Here is a 10,878-nt window from a genome sequence, read left to right as displayed (position 1 = left end):
GTCCCATTTCTGGGTCAGTGTGTTATGGAACCAGGCCGGAATTCATGGATCAAGAGCTGACACCAGGGACTTCCCTGGCAGTCCAGTGCTTAGGACTTCGGCTTCCAATGCAGGGGATGAAGCTGAGATCCTGCATGCCTTTCCACCAAAAAAAAAAAAAAAAAAAAACAGAAGCAATATCATAACAAATTCAAAAAAGACTTTAAAAATGATCCACATCAAAAAAAAAGAGCTGACACCAAAGGAGGCCCTGAGAATAAAATTGCCATCCCCAGGACAATTTATAGCCATTTTAGGGAAAGCTTTTGGGTGTCCACAGGGCACAGGGTTGTTTTTACTTACTAATAGCTTTATTGAGATATGATTCACATACCATACAATTTACCTATTTATAATTGTACAATTCAGCAACTTTTAGTGTATTCAGAGAGCTGAGTAATCATCACGACAACCACTTTTAGAACACCTTCATCACCTCAAGTAGAAACCCTGTAACCTGAGTTATCACTCCTCAAACCCCTCTTCTACCCCTTCCCCAGTCCAAGGTAATCATTAATCTTTCTATTTCTGTAGCTTTGCCTATGCCAGTCAACTCATATAAATGGAATCATACGATATGTGGTCTTTTGTGTCTGGCTGATTTCTCTTAGCATAATATTTTCAAGGTTCATGTAGTAGTATGTGTCAGTACTTCATTCCTTTTTATTGCTAAGTAATATTCCACAGTATGGATATACCTTTTATCTGTTTATCCGTATATGGACATATGGTTGCTTCCACTTTTTCACTATCATAAATGATGTTGCTCTGAACAATCATGTACAAGTTTTTGTGTGGACATATGTTTTTATAAGTGGGTATCAGATAGTGACTCTGTGTAACCATTTGTGGAACTGCTGCTGCTGCTGCTAAGTCGCTTCAGTCGTGTCCAACTCTGTGCGACCCCATAGACGGCAGCCCACCAGGCTCCCCCATCCCTGGGATTCTCCAGGCAAGAACACTGGAGTGGGTTGCCATTTCCTTCTCCAATGCGTGAAAGTGAAAAGTGAAAGTGAAGTCGCTCAGTCGTGTCTGACTCTTCGCGACCCCATGGACTGCAGCCTACCAGGCTCCTCCGTCCATGTGATCTTCCAGGCAAGAGTACTGGAGTGGGGTGCCACTGCCTTCTCCATTTGTGGAAGTACCAGATTGCAAAGCTACTTCCAAAAGTGGCTGCACCATGGTACATCCCCCAGCAATGTAAAAGGGTTCCAATTTCTTTACATCCTCAAGTTTTTTTTTTTTAGAAATTTTTAAAAATTATTTATTTATTTATTTATTATTTCTGGCTACGCTGCGTCTTCATTGCTTTGTGTGGGCTTTCTCTAGTTGGAGCAAATGGGGGCTACTCTTCATTGCACTGCTCATGCTTCTCATTGGGGTGGCTTCTCTTGTGTGGGCTTCCCTGGCAGCCAGATGATAAAGAATCCGCCTGCAGTGTGGGAGACCTGGGTTTGATCCCTGGATTGGGAAGATCCCCTGGAGAAGGGAATGGTTACCCACTCCAGTATTCTGGCCTGGTGAACCCACGGACAGAGGAGCCTGCAGGCTACAGTCCTTGGGGTCACAAAGACTTGGACATGACTAAGTGACTTGCACTTCACTTCTCTTGTAGCGGAGCACAGGCTCTAGGTTTGAGGGCTTGTGTAGTTGCAGCTTGCGGGCTCCGGAGTGTGGGCTCAGCAGTTGCAGTGCACAGGCTTAATTGCACCACAGCATGTGGGATCTTCCCAGACTGGGGACTGAACCCACATCCTCGTGCATTGGCAGGTGGGTTCTTACCCACTGGACCACCAGGGAAGTCCTCAACAGTTATTTTTTTTCTCTTTTTTAAATTGAAGTATGATTAACTTTGAATATTATATTAGGTTCAGTTGTACAATCTAATGACTCGATTTTTTATACATTACCAAATAATCACCATGAAGGTGTAGCTACCATCTGTCATCATATACAGTTATGACAATAGTATTGACTATATTTCCTATGCTGTGCATTGCATCTCTGTGACTTGTTTATTTCATCTGGAAGCTTGTACCTCTCAATCTCCTCATTTATTTTGCTCATCTTCCCCTACTCCCCCCTGGCAACCACCAGTTTGTTTTCTGTATCTGTTAGTCTGTTTCTGTTTTCTTGTTTGTTTTTTCAGATTTCATATATAAGGGAAATCACGCACTGTTTGTCTTTCTCTGACAGTTCACTTAGTGTAATACCTTCTAGATCCATCCATGTTGTGGCAAGATTTATTTTTTTATAGCTGAGTAACATTCCATTGTGTCTACATATGTATATACCATCCCTGTATCCATCTATCAATGGACACTTAGGTTACTTTCATATCTTGGCAACTGTAAATAATGAACATAAGGTTGCACATATCTTTTTGAGTTAGTGTTTTTTGTCGTCTTCAGAAAAATACCCAGAAGTAGAATTGTTGGATTGTATGGTAGTTCTGTTTTTAATGTTCAGAAGAATCTCTGAACCGTTTCTCATACTGACTGCACCAATTTACATTCCCACCAATACACATGAGGGTTCCCTTCTCTCCACATCCTCACCAATACTTGTTATTTTTAGTCTTTTTGAAATTAGTTATTCTGACAGCTGTAGGTGAGTTCTCACTGTGGATTTGATTTACATTTCTCTGGTATCTAGTGATGTGAACATCTTTTCATGTGTCCGTTGGCCATCTGTCATCTTTGGGAAAATGTCTATTCAGGTCCTCTACACAGCATTTTTTAATCAGGGAAAAATGTCTTTTTTTTTAATGTTGAGTTGTATGAGTTTTTGTATATTTTGCATATTAACTCCTTATCAGATTTATCATTTTCAAATATTTTCTCTCATTCAAAGCAATCTTTTGTGTTAAGCTCTTTAGATTCATGCAGACCCAGTTTGTTTATTTTTGATTTTGTGTCCCTTGCCCGAGGAGAATATTGCTAAAATTGATGTCCTAGAGCATACTGCCTATGTTTTCTTCCAGGAGTTTAATAGTTTCAGGTCTTACATTTAAGTCTTTAACCCGCCTAAAGTTTATTTTTTTATATGGTGTGAGTCCAGTTTGATTCTTTTGTATGTAGCTGTGCAGTTATTGTGTCTTTTTGACACAATAGCCATCCTAGTGGGCGTGAAATGACATCTCATTTTTTATTTTGATTTGCATTTCCCTGATGGCCAATGATACTGAGCATATTCTATTTTCGTGTGCTGTTGCCCATTTGTATATTTTCTCAGGAGAAATGTGTGTTCAGATGTTTTGCCCATTTAAAAATGAGGGTTCCTGTTTTTTGTCTTTTTATTGTTGAATTCTAAGAGTTTTTTATATTTTCTGGACACAAGTCTTTAATCAGTAATTTGTAAATATTTTCTCTCGTTCTGTAGATTGTCTTTCACTTTTTTGATGGCATCTTTTGAAGCACAGAGGATTTTAATTTATAATATCCAGATTGTTTGTTTCTTTTGATGTCATATCTAAGAACCTGTTGTCTAATCTAAGGGCACAAAGCTTATGCCCTTAAGCTTTGTGGTTTTAGCTCTTCCATTTATATCTTCCTTCACTTTAAGTTAGTTTTTGTCATGGTACAAAGAGGGTACCAGGGGTCAAGTTATACTCTTTTGCATGTGGATATTCAGTTGCCCCAGCACCACTGCTTGAAAAGACTTTTCTCGCCTCCATTGAATTATCTTGGCACTTTCTTAAAAAATCAACCGACAATGTGAGGGTTTTTTCTCCCCTGGATTCCAGATCTATCCCATAGATCTGTATGTCCATCCTTTTGCCAGGACCAAGTTCCTTAAGATTTTCAATATGCAAGATCATATCATTTTAATAGAGATAGTTTTACTTCTTTCTTTTGAATGGATGTCTTTTATTTCACTTCCTTGCCTCATTTCCCTGGCTATAATACTTCAATACAATGTTGACTAGAAGAGGCAAGAGCAGACATCACTGTCTTGTTCCAGATCTTAAAGAGAAATCAATCTTTCACCATTAAGTATAATGTTAGCTGTGGATTTTACACAGATACTCTATCAGGTTGGGGAATTTCTTTCTGCTTCAAGTTTGTTGGGTACTTTATCTAGAAGAGGTGTGGAATTTTGTTAACAGTTTGTTACACTCTTTAAAGGCTTATCTGTTTATTATGGCTAGGCTGGGTCTTGGTCGCTGCGTGTGGGCTTTCTCTAGTTGCAGTGCACAGGTTTCTCACTGTGGTAGTTCCTGTTGCTGTGGAGAACGGACTCTAGGCACGCTGGCCTCCTTCGTTGTGGTTCACAGGCTCCAGGGTGCAGGCTCAGAAGTTAGCCTAGTCGCCCCAAAGCATGTTGGATCTTCTCAGACCAAGGATTGAACCTTTGTCCCTTACCCACTGACAGGCAGATTCTTAATCACTGGACCACCGGGGAAGCAGTGTTAAATGTTCTTTCTGGTCTGTTGAGATGATCATGGATTTTGTCTTTTATTCGATTGATATGATAAATTACATTAATTGATTTTCAGATGTTAAACCAAAGTTGCTTTCCTAGGATAAATTCCACTTTGTTAAGGTGTATAGTCTTTTTTACATATTACTAGGAGATCAGTCCTGGATGTTCATTGGAAGGACTGATGCTGAAGCTGAAACTCCAATACTTTGGCCACCTCATGTTAATAGTTGACTCATTGGAAAAGACCCTGATGCTGGGAGGGATTGGGGGCAGGAGGAGAAGGGGACAACAGAGGATGAGATGGCTGGATGGCATCACTGACTCAATGGACATGGGTTTGGGTAGACTCCAGGAGTTGGTGATGGACAGGGAAGCCTGGCGTGCTGCAATTCATGGGGTCACAAAGAGTCAGACACAACTGAGTGACTGAACTGAACTGAACTGAGATTCTGTTTGGTAGTGTTTTGTAGAGAATTTTTGCCTATGCACAAGAGTTATTGGTCTGTAGGATTTTTTTCTCCTTGTGATGTTTTGTCTGATTTTGGTATAAGGGTAATACTAACCTCATGGTGCAGGAGTAAAGAATCCTCCTACCAACGCAGGTGATGCAAGAGACTCAGATTTGATCCCTGGGTCAGGAAGATCCCCTGGAGTAGGAAATGGCAACCCACTTCAGTATTCTTGTCTAGGAAGTCCCATGGTCAGAGGAGCCTATTGTCTATAGTCCATGAGGACGACAGAATTAGACACAATTAAGTGACCAAATGCACACACACACACACACAACTTCATAGAATGAGTTGGAATTCCTTGATCTTTTATTTTTTACTTTTGGAAGAGTTTATAAGTAATTGGTAATAATTCATCTATAAATGTTTGGTAGATTCACCCAAAGTCTAAACTAGGAATTTTCTTTTTAAGGTTTTTTTTAAAGTTTTTTAAAGTTTGTTATTCCCAACTGAATCGCTTTACTTGTTATAGTTCTATTTATATTTTTCATTTCTTCCTGAGTCCATTTTGGTACTTTTTGTCCTAAGAAACTGTCCACTTCATGGAATTTCCTGGCAGTCCAGTGGTTAGGACTACATGCTCTCACTGCAAAGGGCCAGGGTTCAGTCTCTGGTCAGGGAACTAAGATCCCACAAGCTGCATGGTGCAGCCAAGAAGAAATTTATTTTTTTAATTAAAAAAATCTTTTACAAAGAAGAATTTGCCCATTTCATCTAAGCTATATAAATTGTTGGAAAATGACTGGTCATAGTATTCCCTTGTAATCCTTTTCATTTCTGTTAGGATTGTAATAATGACCCTCTTTAATTCCTGTTTTAGTAATTTAATTCTTCCCTCTTTTTCTCTTGGTCAGTCTAGTAAAGATTTGCCAGTCTTATTGATCTTTTCAAAGAATCATCTTTTAGTTGTTTTTATTTTATCTATTGTTTTCCATTCTCTATTCTATTAATTTCTACTCTAATCTTTCTTTTCTCTACTTGCTCTGGCTTTGGTTTGCTCTTTTTTTTTTTCCATTGTTAAGGTGGAATTTTAGATTTATCTGAGATCTTTCTCCTTTTTTAACCTAGGCATTTACAACTATAAAAAGTCCAGTTAGCACTGCTTTAGATGCATCCAGTAAGTTTTGGTATGCTGTGCCTTTGTTTTTATTCATTCAAAGTAATTTCCCTTCTGGCTTATTCTTTGACTCATTTGTTATTTGGAAGTTTGTTTCTTAATTTTCATATATTTGTGAATTTCTTAACTTTCTGTTATTGATGGCTAATTTCATTCCTGTGTGTCAGAGAACACACAGTTGTATAATTTAAATTTATTTAAGTTTATTGAGGCTTATGTTCCATGTGCATGAGAGGAATGTATATTCTGCTGTTTTGGGATGGAGATGCTATAGATGTCTGTTGAGCCCTGGATTTACAGTGTTGTTCAAGTCTTGCTTCCCGGTTGCACTCTTGTCTCCTTGTTCTCTCCATTATTGAAAGCGGGGTGTTGAAGCTCCCAACTACTGCTGCTGCTGCTAAGTCGCTTCAGTCATGTCCGACTCTGTGCGACCCCATAGACGGCAGCCCACCAGGCTCCCCCGTCCCTGGGATTCTCCCGGCAAGAACACCAGAGTGTGTTGCCATTTCCTTCTCCAATGCATGAAGGTGAAAAGTGAAAGTGAAGTCGCTCAGTCGTGTCCGACCCTTAGCGACCCCATGGACTGCAGCCCACCAGGCTCCTCCATCCATGGGATTTTCCAGGCAAGAGTATTGGAGTGGGGTGCCATTACCTTCTCCACCCAACTACTACTATTACACTATACATTTCTTCTTTCAGTTCTGCCAGTGTTGCTTCGTATTTTGGGGGCTGTGTTGTTAATTGCACATCTGCATACCTGGTATATCTTTCTGACGGACTGACCCTGTTATCATTATGAATTGTCCCTCTTTAGCGCTAGTTTTTTGTGTTAAAGTCTATTTTGTCTGATACTAGTAGAACCACTCCAGCTTTCTTATGGTTGCTGCTTGCAAAATACAACTTTTTCTTTCCTTTTCTTTTACATTCCACCTATTTGTATCTTTGAATCCAAAGTATACTTCCTGTAGGCAGTTGGATCTTGATGTTTATTCCATTTGATCATTTCTGTCTTTTGATTGGAGTATTAAATCCTTTCACATTGAATATTATTTCTGACATGTTAGGATGTACATTTGCCATTTTACTTTTGTATGTCAAGTCTTTTTTGTTATTACTGTTTCCCTAGTCCTCCTTTAATGTTTCTTTTTACAATAAGTGAATTTTTTGTAGCATAGCATTTTAAATTCTGTTGATATTTTAAACTTTCGTTTTTTATTTTCTTAGTGTTTTCTCTGGGACTTATCATATACATCTCGTCTTAGCAGAATCTAAGACTTATATTAATTTAATTTCAAGGAGATACTGGATATCCCCTATATCCTGTATATCCTGTATATCTCTATTTTTCTCCCACTTCCTTGTAATATTATTATACATATTACAATTTGTATATATATTATATATGCATTGTATTATTGCATTATGTAATTTTATGTCCTTTAAAGAAGCTGAGAACAGTATATGTTTACAGATTTTGTTATACTTGTTTTCTAATTTACCATTTCTGGTTCTCTTCATTCAATATTCTCTAGAATCTCTGTGGATTCAAGTTAAAAATCTTACTTATTTTCTTACTCCATACAGCTTTGTTCCCATCTACCTACTTTGTGTTGTTATTATTGTTATTGTTCTATATGTTATAGGCCCAACAATACAATTATATATTGTTTTATACAATTCCTTTTTTTTTAGTTTTATTTTTAAACTTTACAGTATTGTATTAGTTTTGCCAAATATCAAAATGAATCCACCACAGGTATACATGTTCCTTTTTAAAAAATATTTATTTATTTATCTTTGGCTGGACTGGGTCTTTGTTGCTGCACTAGCCTTTCTCTAGTTGCAACAAGCAGGGTAAGCAATGTCTTTGTTTTGTCATCATTTTTAAAGATGGTTTTGCTGGATATAAGATTCTTGGTTGATAGTTTTTCTCTTGCAGTATTTGCATATGTCATCTCACTGTGTTTTGGCCTTATTATTTCGGGTGGGAATTGAGTTGCTTATCTTTGTGGGATCCCCTTGTATGTGGCGAGTCACTTTTCTCTTTGTTGCTTTCAAAATTTTCTTCATGTCTTCAGAATTTTTAGTATGATTGCCTGGGCGAATCTCTTTATGTTTTCCTACTTTCAATTTATTGAGCTTCTTAAATGTGTAGATTAATCTTTTTCAACCATTACTTCTTCAAGTATTTTTTCTGCTCCTCTCACTTTTCTTCCTGGTACTCCCATTATGTGTATGTTGGTGTGCATAATGATGTCCCATATATATATATATATTTTTTTTTTTGAGGATTTTTCTTCACTCTCTTTTATCTCTGTTCTTGGAATTGCATAATCTCTACTGCTTATCTTCAGGTTTGCTGATTATTTCTTCTGTGAGTTCAGATCTACTCTTGAGAATTTCTAGTAAATTTTTCATTTCAGTTATTGTATTGTTCAATTTCAGGATTTTCATTTTTTTAAATAATTTCTCTTTTCTGATATTCCTTTTTTGATGAGACGTTAGCATACTTACTTTTACTTTTTAGTATGGCTTCCTTTAGTTCTTTGAAGATACTGATAACTGCTTTGAAATCTTGGTTTGTTATATCTGATATCTGTGTCCTTTCACAGACAATTTCTGTTGTATGCTTTTTCCCCCTACTTTTTGTTTATTTGTATGTCTCATAATTTTTTGTTGGAACTGGACTTCTAAAGTAATATATTGTAGCAATTCTGGATACTGATTTTCTCGCCCCTTCCCTGGTGGCTCAGATGGTAAAGAATCTGCCTGCAGTGCAGGAGACCCAGGTTTGATCCCTGGGTCAGGAAGATCCCCTGGAGAAGGGAACGGCTACCCACTCCAGTATTCTTGCCTGGAGAATTCCACAGACAGAGGAGCCTGGCAAGCCACAGTCCATGGGGGTCACAAAGAATCAGACCCGACTGAGCGACTTTCACTCACTCACTCACTTACTCCCCAAGGTTTGTTTGTTGCTGTTTGCTTGCTTATTCCTTTAGTGACTTGGGTGGATTATTTTGGTATTTTCCCCCTCTTTTGAAGCCTCTGATATGCTGCTCAGAGGATGCAGCCCTGGATATATGCACAGTAACTCTAGGATGGCAGTAGTTATAGCAGAACTCTCTGAGCCTGTCTCTTTCCCTGAGCTCTCTGTTAAACTGGCTGCCTCTACTGGCATCATACCCAACTTTTAGGCTCCACTAATTGTCAGCTTATTGCTCTGTTCGTTGCTCTAGGGCATACATTACTCTAGGGTCTGATTCAATTAAACTTGGGTGCCTTTGTGAAGGTAGTTTTTAAAGCCAGTCTTTGAGGTTTGTTCTGACCCCATGAGGGCTCTTCTAGGCTTTCCTTTTCCCTCATTCTCTCTGGTAAACTAGCTGGCCTACAGCTTGTTTTAAATTGCTTATCACCCAAATCTCCATTGCTTTCAGAGCACTCTTAAGTTTGAATGTCCCCATGTTCTGTTTCAAATAAAGTTCGTGATTTTTTTTTTTTTTGGCTGCAGTGTGATGCTTGCCAGATCTTAGTTCCAACCAGAGATGGAACTCATGCCCCCTGCTGTGGAAGCATGGAGCCCTAACCACTGGACAGCCAGGGAATTCCCTGAAGTCAGTGAGTTAGGGAAGAGCTTCAGAGTTCTCAGTTTTTGTGGATTGGGCATAATCTCTGAGTCTCTGTTGTAGAACTGAGGGCAAGGAAAGTGGTTCATCTCCTAGAATAACATCTGGCTTCGTGTGCAGGGTTCTGGGCAGTGATGGTAGCCTTTCATTATGTCCATGGACATTTAGGTTACCTGCAATTCTCTCCCAACACAGAACATCTGCCCCATGAGCATGCAGGCTGGGACAAAGAGATCGATATTCTTAGCCTGCCATGCCTGAAGTCAAGCCTTTGTCCCATCAGTAAGAGCTGGGTGAAGGAAGGGAGCCTCAATCTTGGCTACACTCACCAGGAATTTAGCCTCTACCACTTGGAGCAGAGAAAGGAGGCACTGGTGAGATGCTGGAAGCATGCTTCTTTCAGTGAGATATCCTATATCTCGACTGGGAGCTGAGAGGAAAAAGAGACCCATTCTCTTGGCCATACCCACCTGGATCAGAGCTTCAAGCATTGCTTTGAGATGGGTAGAGAAGAGGGAAGGAGCAGGTTGCTGCTTAAGTGCTACAGACTCTCACTGTTCTGGCTGAGATTGAGTAGATTTTCTTGAATAAATTTCTTTATTTGCTGTATGCCCTTAGGAAAATGTCAGAGACTTTGACAATTGGTTTGTAAAATAATCTTCACCGATTATAGTAGGACAATGGGTCAACAGAGTGCCCCATTCCAGAAGTGAAAGCCAGGCATAGGGATTTAAGATAAACTCACTCCAGCTCTCGGCAGTTCAAGAGACATTGGAATTACATTTTAGCTCCCTTATGGGATCATTAAAATTAAGCAGGATACTCAGGTGCTAGCCTGATTAAACCATCTCCCTGGTACTGAAAGCTTCATGTAACTTCCAGTCTCTGAGACATGCAGTGGATAGGTGAGAACACCAGATCAGCTACAGTCTGCTGATCCTTTGGAACTGCTTTGAACTGAAGCAAAGGATTCATTCAAATTTGGCCCATTCCCTGAGAGTACTTGGGAGAACAGATAAGACAATGGGCACACAACTTGGAAATCTGGTGAAAAGACATGACCTGCTCTCTGGAGTTCCTGTCTGGCACAGACTCATCTCCACCCCCACAATGTGATAGGCACTCAGATTCCTGCTTTTCTCTAAATCTGGTCTCAAGACGCAGG

The sequence above is a fragment of the Bos indicus x Bos taurus genome, chromosome 11, assembly GCF_003369695.1.
Source record: "Bos indicus x Bos taurus breed Angus x Brahman F1 hybrid chromosome 11, Bos_hybrid_MaternalHap_v2.0, whole genome shotgun sequence".
NCBI classification, from domain to species: domain Eukaryota; kingdom Metazoa; phylum Chordata; class Mammalia; order Artiodactyla; family Bovidae; genus Bos; species Bos indicus x Bos taurus.
The sequence above is the reverse complement of the archived record's forward strand: the minus strand, read 5'-3'. Positions refer to the sequence as shown.